The sequence below is a fragment of the Anastrepha ludens genome, chromosome X, assembly GCF_028408465.1.
Source record: "Anastrepha ludens isolate Willacy chromosome X, idAnaLude1.1, whole genome shotgun sequence".
In the NCBI taxonomy this organism is placed as follows: domain Eukaryota; kingdom Metazoa; phylum Arthropoda; class Insecta; order Diptera; family Tephritidae; genus Anastrepha; species Anastrepha ludens.
The window spans coordinates 11,638,067-11,652,762 of record NC_071503.1 but is presented as its reverse complement, the minus strand read 5'-3'; the positions used below and the strand labels follow the sequence as shown (position 1 = coordinate 11,652,762).

At 41.3% G+C, this 14,696-nt stretch overlaps 1 long non-coding RNA gene across 2 annotated transcripts in view; it reads right to left on the bottom strand.

Moving 5' to 3' along the window:
* Positions 1–14,696, bottom strand: part of LOC128869174 (uncharacterized) — a 107,356-nt gene that overhangs the window by 26,434 nt on the left and 66,226 nt on the right. The window lies entirely within an intron of this gene.

Below are 14,696 nucleotides of genomic sequence, written 5' to 3'. Positions count from 1 at the left end.
TATTATGCTTAACATTTTACCAATAGAGCAATACGGTAAGCAAACAGCTGCCAAAGTAACTCTCAGACTAAGAGAAATCGGCCTATTCAGAGCGAACCAAAGAGGACACTCCTCAATTTTAGAACAATTCCCCTGCATTCCCAGCACAACGGATTTCTGTAAGACCAAGGACATCAATTTTAATAAATCCTTTGTCACAGTATTTCCTTCCAAAGAGGAATGGGATAACGGGCTCATTGTTAAGATAAATGACTTAAACATCTACACAGATGGCTCAAAACTGGACAACAAAGTACGTGGAGGGGTCTACTCCGACAAACTCGGAGTATGCCAATCATTTCGCTTACCTGATCATTGCAGTGTATTTCAGGCGGAAGTCACTGCCATAAAAGAGGGACTTAAAGAAATAAAAACGAGAGTATTATCCACACATGAAGTCTTCATTTACTTGGACAGTCAAGCAGCAATAAAAGCGCTGGAATCAAAAACGCACTCGTCAAAAACAGTTCTAGAATGTTTTAAACTACTAGATGACGTATCTATGTAAGTGTTACAAGGTGCACCTTATCTGGGTACCAGTCCACAGGAACATTGCAGGAAACTGTAAGGCGGATGAACTTGCAAGAACCGGTACAACGCTCGATCTCGAACCGGATAAGGCGCTGATACCCATGCCCATAGCCACTTGTAAATTACTTATAGACAGGGAAACTATCAAAAAGGTAAACACAAGCTGGCAAAACCTCACAACATGCGAACTAAGCAGTCAGACATGGACGAACTGGAACAGCGGTCGATCGAAGATCTTGCTAAGATTCAACAGAGAATCTATAAGAAAAATGATAGGTGTATTAACTGGTCATTGTTTAATAGGCAGCCACGCTAGAAGGTTAGGACTCCCGTGCTTCGATTTCTGTAGAAGCTGTCTTAATACAGAAGAAGAGGAAACAGTCAGACACCTTTTATATGAGTGTGAAAGCCTAGCTATGAGAAGGCTGCGCACTCTTGATACAGCATTTCTAACCGATGTAGCGGATATAACCCATCTAAAACTAACGAAGCTCTGCTCGTTTATTAAAGCAACCGGATGGTTTGATACCTAACACGTAGAGTAAGGATAAGCTCCAGTGGTATCACAATGGACCTGCAGAAGGTCTAAGTGTGTCTTATGACAACCACCCTACCTACCTACCTAGCGGTACTAAAGTGGGGGGAGTACTGTCTCCACTTCTTTGGATATGTATGATTAGCAAAATCATAATAAAACTTATTGCAGGTGGGGTTAATGGAATTATGGGGTTAAAGCAAAAACGCGTATGCTGATGATGTGGTGCTAATGGTATCAGGACTGCGTCCTAATGCGATCAGTGGGATTATTCAAAGGGCGCTAGGTGAGTTCAACTCTTGGGTCACAGGCTGTGGTCTGAGTGTAAACGCGCGTAAAACAGAACTTATGTTATTTACCACCAGTTATAACGTACCAATTCTAATATATACATAAATATATAATTACCGCGTACACCCGTTTTGGATGTTTGGCTGAGCTTCTCCTCCTATTTCCTCCACAAATGGACCTACAGTTTTAAGCAGAATCCGAACGCAGATGTTTTTAAGAGAAGGTTTTTCATGGCAGAAATTTACTCGGAGATTTGCCATTGCCTGTCGAGGCGCGACCGATATTAGAAAAAACTTTTTTTCATCTTCGTGTTTCCGAATGGTTGTCACGCACCATCCCATTGGGCTATGGCGGCTGTACCAATTCTTACCGTACCAAATATGAACGGACAAACTGTCTCAATTTCAACCCGGGCAAATTACCTAGGAGTAATTCTGGACTTCAAACTTAGCTGAAAATCAAACCTTCAGAAACGGGTAAAGAATGCAGAAATTGCTTTATATGCTTGTAAACGTATGCTAGGAAGAACAAGAGGTCTTCAACCCAAGTACACATTGTGGTTGTAAAGGCAGTTATACGTTCAATTTTATCTTATGGCTTGGTGATTTGGTGGAAAGGTTGGAATTTCAGCAGGTAACCGAGTGATAAGGCGACAAGAAGAAAAGATTGAAGCTCTTGAAAATATTGGCGAGCAACACTGGAAGAAGCTAAGGAAATGCTTGTTTGGCAGCAACAGTGTATAAATGCAAAAAAGCTGGATATTTATTTATTTTCAAATCAATAAACAATTGTTCTTACTGACTATTTACTACAAAAGTATGTTTAACAAAAAGAAAAAAAATTAAGTTACAATTATGCGTACTCACTACATATTACAAAAATATCGTTATGGAAAACTTAAGTTACAATAAACGGCTTAAAGCAGAAAAGCATGCCTTGGGTAAAATAAAACCAAACTCAATAGTAATCGAGATCTCATTGAATTCATGAAGAGAGGTTATATTCCAAACAGCGGGAAGGCCAATTAGTCTTTCGTATTTCCTTTTAAAAACTTTTGAACGGCTGTTAGACATACACATTAGAAGCTTGCTGGAGAGCTCTAGTATATCAATTGCACAACACCAAATAATACCATGGCAGCTTCTCTAGACATATGTACGAGTAGAAAGCGCCCTTAGTAACGTCAGCACTGATGATATCCAAAGGGCGTTAATAGACTTAGGAGTTAAGAGTTGTATCAACAATTAGATCCTCTCTTCGGTAGAAACCCGAATAATCAAACCTATCGCGGTACTGGCGAAAGTCCTCCACTGAACCCTCCCCGAGGGTGCCAGCTGGTAATAAGTACCACAGTTTTCCTATTTTCAGGAGGTACTTAGCTAAGTTAAGGGTACTATGGGTAGGGTTCGATACTCCTCAATAGTACAGCACTACTCAAAGTACTTTTAACGTGGTCGGGGGTGAAGGGTGTGATGCGACCCGTGCCGAGAATCTGTCAGGCTTGGGGCCCTTCTAATAAATAACCAAGTCTCGAACGGAGCTTATGGATAACTGGCGCCCTCCGTAATAACTAGCCTTACCCGTGTAGTTCGGAGCTATGCACGGGCGGACATCCTTTCTCCGACACTCGTGGGTCCAAAAATGCAAAGAGACTATCCAAAAACAAACAAAAAAAAGGAGATCGGTCCTCCTTCTAACAGACCGACAGGAACAAACAGTTCCGCAATAAGAGCAACGGTCGCACCGAGCTCGAAGAAAACGCCATTCATCGGCTTAATAAGTCGATCGAAACATACAGCGACAGCCTCAGCGAAAGCGAGGCCAGTGGCCACACAATCAGCACTAGACCCAGCGAAAGCGAGCTACCAGGATCGCAGAAACGCGAGGCCAGTGGCCACACAATCAGCACTAGACCCAGCGAAAGCGAGCTACCAGGATCGCAGAAACGCAGCTAAGTTTCTAAGGAGGGTGCACGAAACTCACCCAAAGGAAGGTGAAATGTCACAGGAGTTGAAAGAGGCTATTGAAAGGGCGAAAGCAATCATTCCTGATTTCAACTCCGACTTCAAACCAATACAATCGGCTCCAAAACGACAGCGGTCCTTGGAGGATAATAAGCCAAGTGCAAAAAGGCACAAATCAATAGGCGTGACGCCCAGAAGATCATTTGCGGAGGTTGCAAAAGACGGCTTTATCATAGGAGTCCTGGACGAGAACCATCCTGAAGGTATAATCTCCAAGGCCCAATGCAAATGGATCGAGGCCGAGCTAACGAAAGTGGCACTGAAGGTTATTCTGGAGAACCCCGGCCCCCCGCCTGCGTGTGAAGATTTAGGCTGGCACCAAGGCCAGATAAAAATAATAGAGTGCGACGTTGAGAGATCGGTTCAGCTGTATAAAGAGGCCATCTCCAAAGTCGACGAAGTGTACCCAAATTCCAAGCTAGTGGTCGTGGACAGGAAGGATTTTCCGTCCAGGCCGCGAGCAAGGGTTTGGTTACCTTCAACCGTCGAAGACCCGGAAGAGATTATGAAGCTCACTCGGGCCTGCAATCCGGATATCCCAACGCAGGAGTGGAGGTATGTCAAAACACTTACCAACAAAAACAGCGTGGAAGAATCGAAAGAACAGAAGCGTGCCACCATGCAGGCTCTCCTGCTCCTCACAGAAAACTCAATTGAACCGTTAACGAAATGCGATGGGCAATTGAGATACGGTTTTGTAAAGGTGAAACTTCACATTTATAAAACCGACACGGATGCTATTGAGTTCCTCACCACGAAGGAAAGTGCAAAGCCCATGAGCGAACTAGAACCCATGAGCGAAACAGAGCCAATGAGCGAAGACGACCATGCCACCGAAGAAGAATACGCCTCTTCAGGCTCAGAAATGGGCTTAGGGAGGTTGTACTTCGAACGGGAGGGTAAGTATTCCATACAACAGCGTAAGTATTCCGAAAGGGAATTTTATGCGAAAACAAAGAAGACCCAGACATAACGCTAACAGCTGATGCATCTTCTGTAGATAAACCTGCCTTGCCCTCCTGGATCGTCTGGCAGAAGATCAGCCGTATGTAGTCCTCATCCAGGAACCCTGGGTACGGAATGGCGAAATCTGCGGTCTGAGGACATCAGGTTATAAAGTATACAAGACCAATTGTAAAGGTACTAAAAGAGCATGCATAATTGCAAAAGCACATCTTAACATATTTACGATTCCAAATTTCAGTAACCCAGATACTACGAAGGTTAGCTGGGAAGTGAGCGGAAGCAACATCTGGCTAACCTCGTTCCATTTTGATGGAGACGACACAGGTCCACTGCCGTCGCCGCTAATAAGAAGCCTTGTGGAAGACTGCAAAGCACACATCCGCAAACTAGTCCTAGGAGGTGATGCCAATGCCCACCATACCGTATGGGGGAGCTCGGATACAAACGAACGAGGTGAGTCTCTCTTTAATTATATTATATGTAGTAAGCTTTTAGTGTGTAACAAAGGCAACGAACCCACATTTATTACGCACAATAGACAAGAAGTTCTTGATATTACGCTAGCATGTCACACCCTCTACAGAAAATGACGCAGTGGAGTGTTCTGAATGAACACTCTTACTCCGATCATCGCTACATAAAAATAAAATTTAGGGGAAATAACTCACGGGCCCCGCCCGCCAGCAGGAACTTGAAAAAGACCAACTGGCATATATATATACGGAAACTTAAGGAAAGACTTCCAAATTCCCAAAATATTACTATTGAAGACAGAGAATCACTGAACGAACACGTACAAATCCTTACGGAGGCCTGTAGAACTGCGCTAAACAAGGCTTGCCCTTTAACTAAGTATAAGGGGAAGAAAAAGCCGCCCTGGTGGTCAGAAGACCTGACTACATTAAGAAACGACAGCAGAAGACAGTTTAATAGAGCGAAAGCGACACGAGAGAGTAAAGACTGGGACTGCTATTACAGTAAGCTAAAAATTGACAAAAAGGAAGTTAGGAAAGCGAAAAGGTCTGGTTGGAGAACGTTCTGTGGAGAAATCGAAGGAACCACAGAGTCTTCCAGACTGCGTAAAACCCTTTCAAAAAAACATTATTCCACCGAATACCTCCAAAAACCGGACAGGAGTTGGACTACTTCGAGTGACGAAACTCTGAAGTTGCTAGTGGACACACACTTTCCCAGCAACGAATCATCTAACGTATTAATCAACAATAGTACAGAAAGACCAAACTCTGACATTGAAGAAATAATCACTGAAACTAGGATAACCTGGGCAGTGAACACGTGCAAACCATTTAAATCACCGAGTCCAGATGGGTTATTCCCGGCCCAAATACAACATTCGCTCAACTACATCATGGAGTGGTTGACGGCCATATTTAAGGCTGCTCTGAAACTTTAAAGTGTCCCATCAGTATGGAAAGAGGTAAAAGTGGTCTTTATGCTTAAAGCGGGAAAAAGTTCACACACAACACCTAAGGATTTCAGGCCAATTAGCCTATCCTCCTTTCTGCTAAAAACATTAGAAAGAATAAGCTCAGTATCTCACAACATGCGTATTGCAAAGGGAAATCTACTGAAACAGCACTTAACTCACTTGTTACAGAAATCGAGAAGTCAATGTATAATAAAGAATTCACACTGGTAGCCTTTCTAAATATCGAGGGCGCGTTCAACAACATCCTACGGGTAACCATAATAAAGGCTCTGAAGGATTTCGTGATCTCTGGCGCTCTGGTTGAGTTCATCAAAAACATGCTCTTGAGCGGATTTCTGGTCGCAACCCTAGGGGTTGAGAGATCAAGAAAAAAGTTTGCAGAGGAACACCTCAAGGCGGTGTGCTGTCCCCTCTCCTATGGGTGCTGGCACTAAACTCATTGCTAAAGAGCCTAGAGGAGAAAGGACAACACATCGTAGCATATGCGGACGATGTTGCAATGGTAGTAAGAGGGGAATTTCCCAATACACTTAGAGAAGTCATGCAAGATTTACTTAACATGGTTGAAAACTGGTCAAAAGCAAATGGGCTAAGCGTCAACCCCAATAAAACTGAACTCATCCTATTTACCAGGAAACACAAAATTCCAAATATAGCTCCTCCGACTTTAGGTGGAACGGCACTGTCATTTAATGATGAGGCCCGCTACTTAGGTCTTATACTAGACCGAAAGCTAACTTGGAAGGCAAATGTCGAAGATAGAGTAAAAAGGGCGACAATAGCACTATACTCTTGTAAATAGCTGATAGGACTAAGTTGGGGTCTCTCCCCATCTATCGTATGCTGGCTTTACACGGAAATTGTCAGACCAATCCTAACATACGGCACATTAGTATGGTGGCCAGCTCTAGATAAATTGTACATTAAAAGAACCATGGCACACGTACAAAGAATGGCCAGTCTTTGCACCTGCGGGGCCCTCAGAACCACACCCACAGATGCACTAAATATTATGCTTAACATTTTACCAATAGAAAAATACGGTAAGCAAACAGCTGCCAAAGCAACTCTCAGACTAAGAGAAATCGGTCTACTCAGAGCGAACCAAAGAGGACACTCCTCAATTTTAGAACAATTCCCCTGCATTCCCAGCACAACGGATTTCTGTAAGACCAAGGACATCAATTTTAATAAATCCTTTGTCACAGTATTTCCTTCCAAAGAGGAATGGGATAACGGGCTCATTGTTAAGATAAATGACTTAAACATCTACACAGATGGCTCAAAACTGGACAACAAAGTACGTGGAGGGGTCTACTCCGACAAACTCGGAGTATGCCAATCATTTCGCTTACCTGATCATTGCAGTGTATTTCAGGCGGAAGTCACTGCCATAAAAGAGGGACTTAAAGAAATAAAAACGAGAGTATTATCCACACATGAAGTCTTCATTTACTTGGACAGTCAAGCAGCAATAAAAGCGCTGGAATCAAAAACGCACTCGTCAAAAACAGTTCTAGAATGTTTTAAACTACTAGATGACGTATCTATGTAAGTGTTACAAGGTGCACCTTATCTGGGTACCAGGCCACAGGAACATTGCAGGAAACTGTAAGGCGGATGAACTTGCAAGAACCGGTACAACGCTCGATCTCGAACCGGATAAGGCGCTGATACCCATGCCCATAGCCACTTGTAAATTACTTATAGACAGGGAAACTATCAAAAAGGTAAATACAAGCTGGCAAAACCTCACAACATGCGAACTAAGCAGTCAGACATGGACGAACTGGAACAGCGGTCGATCGAAGATCTTGCTAAGATTCAACAGAGATTCTATAAGAAAAATGATAGGTGTATTAACTGGTCATTGTTTAATAGGCAGCCACGCTAGAAGGTTAGGACTCCCGTGCTTCGATTTCTGTAGAAGCTGTCTTAATACAGAAGAAGAGGAAACAGTCAGACACCTTTTATATGAGTGTGAAAGCCTAGCTATGAGAAGGCTGCGCACTCTTGATACAGCATTTCTAACCGATGTAGCGGATATAGCCCATCTAAAACTAACGAAGCTCTGCTCGTTTATTAAAGCAACCGGATGGTTTGATACCTAACACGTAGAGTAAGGATAAGCTCCAGTGGTATCACAATGGACCTGCAGAAGGTCTAAGTGTATCTTATGACAACCACCCTACCTACCTACCTAGCGGTACTAAAGTGGGGGGAGTACTGTCTCCACTTCTTTGGCTATGTATGATTAGCAAAATCATAATAAAACTTATTGCAGGTGGGGTTAATGGAATTATGGGGTTAAAGCAAAAACGCGTATGCTGATGATGTGGTGCTAATGGTATCAGGACTGCGTCCTAATGCGATCAGTGGGATTATTCAAAGGGCGCTAGGTGAGTTCAACTCTTGGGTCACAGGCTGTGGTCTGAGTGTAAACGCGCGTAAAACAGAACTTATGTTATTTACCACCAGTTATAACGTACCAATTCTAATATATACATAAATATATAATTGCCGCGTACACCCGTTTTGGATGTTTGGCTGAGCTCCTCCTCCTATTTCCTCCACAAATGGACCTACAGTTTTAAGCAGAATCCGAACGCAGATGTTTTTAAGAGAAGGTTTTTCATGGCAGAAATTTACTCGGAGATTTGCCATTGCCTGTCGAGGCGCGCCCGATATTAGAAAAAACTTTTTTTCATCTTCGTGTTTCCGAATGGTTGTCACGCACCATCCCATTGGGCTATGGCGGCGGTACCAATTCTTACCGTACCAAATATGAACGGACAAACTGTCTCAATTTCAACCCGGGCAAATTACCTAGGAGTAATTCTGGACTTCAAACTTAGCTGAAAATCAAACCTTCAGAAACGGGTAAAGAATGCAGAAATTGCTTTATATGCTTGTAAACGTATGCTAGGAAGAACAAGAGGTCTTCAACCCAAGTACACATTGTGGTTGTAAAGGCAGTTATACGTTCAATTTTATCTTATGGATTGGTGATTTGGTGGAAAGGTTGGAATTTCAGCAGGTAACCGAGTGATAAGGCGACAACAAGAAAGGAAAAAATATTGGCGAGCAACACTGGAAGAAGCTAAGGAAATGCTTGTTTGGCAGCAACAGTGTATAAATGCAAAAAAGCTGGATATTTATTTATTTTCAAATCAATAAACAATTGTTCTTACTGACTATTTACTACAAAAGTATGTTTAACAAAAAGAAAAAAAGTTAAGTTACAATTATGCGTACTCACTACATATTACAAAAATATCGTTATGGAAAACTTAAGTTACAATAAACGGCTTAAAGCAGAAAAGCATGCCTTGGGTAAAATAAAACCAAACTCAATAGTAATCGAGATCTCATTGAATTCATGAAGAGAGGTTATATTCCAAACAGCGGGAAGGCCAATTAGTCTTTCGTATTTCCTTTTAAAAACTTTTGAACGGCTGTTAGACATACACATTAGAAGCTTGCTGGAGAGCTCTAGTATATCAATTGCACAACACCAAATAATACCATGGCAGCTTCTCTAGACATACGTACGAGTAGAAAGCGCCCTTAGTAACGTCAGCACTGATGATATCCAAAGGGCGTTAATAGACTTAGGAGTTAAGAGTTGTATCAACAATTAGATCCTCTCTTCGGTAGAAACCCGAATAATCAAACCTAATATGGGTAATATCAACATAACTAAGAGAGTCCTTAGCGGAACTGGCGAAAGTCCTCCACTGAACCCTCCCCGAGGGTGCCAGCTGGTAATAAGTACCACAGTTTTCCTATTTTCAGGAGGTACTTAGCTAAGTTAAGGGTACTATGGGTAGGGTTCGATACTCCTTAGTAGTACAGCACTACTCAAAGTACTTTTAACGTGGTCGGGGGTGAAGGGTGTGATGCGACCCGTGCCGAGAATCTGTCAGGCTTGGGGCCCTTCTAATAAATAACCAAGTCTCGAACGGAGCTTATGGATAACTGGCGCCCTCCATAATAACTAGCCTTACCCGTGTAGTTCGGAGCTATGCACGGGCGGACATCCTTTCTCCGACACTTGTGGGTCCAAAAATGCAAAGAGACTATCCAAAAACAAACAAAAAAAAAGGAGATCGGTCCTCCTTCTAACAGACCGACAGAGCAACGGTCGCACCGAGCTCGAAGAAAACGCCATTCATCGGCTTAATAAGTCGATCGAAACATACAGCGACAGCCTCAGCGAAAGCGAGGCCAGTGGCCACACAATCAGCACTAGACCCAGCGAAAGCGAGCTACCAGGATCGCAGAAACGCGAGGCCAGTGGCCACACAATCAGCACTGGACATAGGTCCAAGTACAAGTAGGGGTGCACTAGCCGGGCAGTCAACTGCGATTCAGCCCCCAAAAGCGGTCCCGACCGGAAGCACTGCTACTGCTAGCTCCGGTACCGAAGGATGGCCGCTTGTGAGGGTGGTAGACCCAGCGAAAGCGAGCTACCAGGATCGCAGAAACGCAGCTAGGTTTCTAAGGAGGGTGCACGAAACTCACCCAAAGGAAGGTGAAATGTCACAGGAGTTGAAAGAGGCGATTGAAAGGGCGAAAGCAATCATTCCTGATTTCACTTCCGACTTCAAACCAATACAATCGGCTCCAAAACGACAGCGTTCCTTGGAGGATAATAAGCCAAGCGCAAAAAGGCTCAAATCAATGGGCGTGACGCCCAGAAGATCATTTGCGGAGGTTGCAAAAGACCGCTTTATCATAGGAGTCCTGGACGAGAACCATCCTGAAGGTATGATCTCCAAGGCCCAATGCAAATGGATCGAGGCCGAGCTAACGAAAGTGGCACTGAAGGTTATTCTGGAGAACCCCGGCCCCCCGCCTGCGTGTATATTTTGCGCACACGCCTCTGTTCAGCAAAATACGTATATCTACCTACGCAAAGAATGTTCAACATCAGAAACCTGCAATCACAACCGACAGGCAGAATATTCGGCACTCGACCCTCACTCCAGCTCTCAGAGAGTAATGCCCAACAAACCGGCATGCACGAGCATTGGAGCAACATTTCTCTAGCGAGCGTATTGTGTGAAAGGCTGAAGCCCACCATCAACCAACTAAGTGGACCTTATCAGCGTGGCTTTAGACCTGGAAAGTCTACCATTGACCAAATATTCACAATACGCCAAATCTTGGAAAATGCCCATGAAAGGAGAACCGGCACACAACATCTTTTCGTCGACTGCAAAACTGCCGCGATGTCTAAATTTGGTATCCCCGATAAACTAATACAGCTGTGTAAGCTGACGTTGCTCAATACGCGAAAGCGAATCGCGAATGGGTCTGGTGGTGAACGAGAACAAAACAGAGTGCCCCCTGTCATCAAACAAACAGTCGGCGCTCTCGGGCATTGGCATCCACGTCACTGTTGACAGTTATGATTTCGAGGTTGTAAAAGACTTCGTTTATTTAGGAACCAGCATTAACACCGATAACAATGTCAGCCTTGAAATCCAACGTAGAATCTCTCTTTCCAACAAGTGTTACTTTGGACTAAGTAGGCAACTGAGCAGTAAAGTCCTCTCTCGACGAACAAAACTGGCACTCTACAAGACTCTCATCATGCCCGTCCAACCTATGGCGCAGAAGCGTGGACGATGACAACATCCGATAAGGCGACGCTTGGAGTGTTTGAGAGAAAGATTCTGCGTAAGATTTTTGAACCTTTGCACGTTGGCAACGGCGAATATCGCAGGCGATGGAACGATGAGTTGTATGAGCTTTACGACAACATAGACATAGCGCAGCGAATAAAGATCCAGCGGCTACGTTGGCTGGGTCATGTCGTCCGAATGGAAACAAACGCTTCAGCTCTGAAAGTATTCGATGCGGTACAAGCTGGTGGTAGTAGAGGAAGAGGAAGGCCTCCTCTGCGTTGGAAATATTAGGTGGAGAAGAACTTGACTTCACTTGGTGTGTCCAACTGACGCCGTTTAGCACGAGAAAGAAACGACTGGCGCGCTTTGTTGAACTCGGCCAAAATCGCGTAAGCGGTTATCGCGCCAATTAAGAAGAAGAAGATCAGTTGAAAGTGTATGACAAAATTTAATTAGGAAAATCATTGCATCTGAGTATTAATGAGACAACTTTAGCGAAGTAATCAGCAAATATCCGATACCAGCTTTAACCCGCGGCCCCGCTCGCCTAGAATTAGTTTTGAGGGTTTTATGATATGTATTTAAAAGAATTACAAACAATAATTTCATAGAAAATAATTTGTTATCAATCACCATAATATTACAATACCCGGCATTGGTTGCTATGCCTCGTTGAATAAAATCAAAACAACCAATCAGAAAAATATCAAGCAAAATTATTTTTATAAAATTTTCTATCTCAAACCGTTTTTGAACTTTGCATTTGGGTTATATAGGGTTTTTCAATAGGTGCGCTGAAAAGTGATTCAGGATCGTCATGTAAAGTGATGCAGGATCGTCAATGTATAAGTGTTATTATTTTATGGAAGAGCTTTAGGGCAAACCTGCCGACTAAAGATTCCTTTGTAAATAAAAGATTTTTATTCAGTTAGGGCAAATGACTGCCTTCCAACTATCAGGTTGAGACTGAGCTGCCTTCTGATAGAATGGCTTTATTTTTATACTTTCTTTTTGCCTTGTCATCAATAAAATATACATAATTACAATCAATCATTGTTACAAGTAAAAATCAATAACAAAATTGTAAACACTTAAAAATACTATACAATGAAATTTTGCTTAGGTTGACTTAAATTTTGTTTAGGTTAACTTACTTCACAGTAAGCTATGGCTTTGCTTTGGAGTGGGGTATCATATGACAAAAAAATGTATTTGGTGTGTGCCATGTGTTTACTTATGTTTCGGGTTTCAAAAAAAAAGGAAAAGAACTTTTGTCATTGAAATTGAAATGAAAAGAATTATGTCATTAAAGTAGAGTAAGTTGAAATGAAAAGAATTATGTCATTGAAATTGAAGAGTAGAGTGAATTGAAATGGTTTACATAATTTGAGTTTGAGTATTAAAAATATATTTAAAGAATTCGAAAGAAGTTTGAAAGTGAAGTGGAGGTACTCTACACCCCTATGGTTAAGATTGAAAATTACTGTGCTAAAAAAATTTGTTTAAATTTTGCAAGTTCAGTAGTTTTCAATAAAAATAATTTTATGACTTTAAAAGTTTCTTAGTATATCTAAATCTATTTTTAATTCTATGATTTATAATACATTTTTCTTAAATTTATTTAATATGATAATGTTTTAGGTGATTTTGTATTTCTTAAGGGTATTATTATGATATTCTTTAAGCTTATTGTTAATTTGTAATACAGAATTGACTCCTTTACGCTCCACTATGAGATAAGGGCCATGATATGGACTTTGCTGTTTTCTTCTACTTTCTAGTTTTACAAATACCCAGTCACCTACTTTTAATTCTGATGTGTTACTGTTCTTGTCATATAGTTCTTTTCTCTTTTGTTTTGTTAGTTTTATCAGTTCTTGTGCCCTAAGAAGTGACTCTTTTAGTCTAAGTTTCATCTCATTTGCGTAATTGTTTAAGTTATATTATATACTGGTTGATTGTCCTCGATTATGTCAGTTGGTAAGCGTGGAAGTTTTCCGTATATTAACTCGTACGGTGAAAATTCCGTCTCTATGTTCGGTGTGGTATTAAAAGCAAATGCAAAATAAGGTAGCCATTGGTCCCATTCGTGATTTTCTACGAAGTGTAACAGAAATTCATTTAGGACTCTGTGACTCCTTTCAACTGTTAGTGTCTGATGGTGATAGGGTGCTGAAAAGGTCTGCTTTATATTTAGTATTTCGCATATATTTTTCATTAATTCATTTGCAAACTCTGTACCTCGATCAGATTTTAATGTTTTAAAAAGTCCGTATTTTAGTATTACCTGTTCTACTAGTGTCTTTGCGATAGAAATTGCTTCTTTAGTTTTCATTGGGAATAAGATTACGTATTTTGTCAGTTCGCATTGTACCGTTAAAATATATCGGAAACCATTTGATATAATCAATGGTCCTACTGTATCTATGCTTAAATTTTCAAAGCTTGTACTAGGTGTGTCCCTTATTGTCATTTTTTCTTTTATGTACTTTGTCTGTTTGTTTCGAGTACATTCTTTACAACTGTTTATATATCGTTTTATCATTTTTCTCATGTTCTTCCATATGTATTTTTGCTTTAATTTTAAGATAGTTTTTCTTATACCCAGATGTCCTCCTAGTGCTGAATTGTGATACTCAAAGATTAAATTTTTTATAATTTCTTCGTCATTAATTTGTTTTGGGGCTTTATATAAAATTATTCTTAAGGGTCTTAATTTTTGTTCTAATCTTTCACTTTGTAACTTGTTGAATGAATTCTTAAAATTTTCAATATTCATTTCTCTTAATAAATTATCTTTTGCTAGCGCTAGCTTTTCTATATTTCTTTTAGTCGCTATTGATGATAGTTTCGCCATGATTGAAACGTATTTCAGAGGCTCCTCACTATATCGGACTATTATATCCCCTTTTTTATTTATCTGTATTTCGGATCCTTTCATTTTTTCTTCGTATACGAATTTTAATCTTTTTATATTTCTTATATCAGCTGTGGACGTACATTCCCAAATGTGATGTTGGCCTGACTTCGAATGAGAGTTGTAGTTCTCCTTGTCTACCCTGGTGTTATTTTTGGCAGACATTCCCCTTGTTATTACAAACATTTTATTATTGTCATCACAATTCGTTGGTATCATTTTTTTTAGTATCTCTGAGTCTATCTTTATTCGTGATAATGCATCGGCATTTGTATTCATTTTGCCTTGCTTGTAGACTATTTCGAAATCA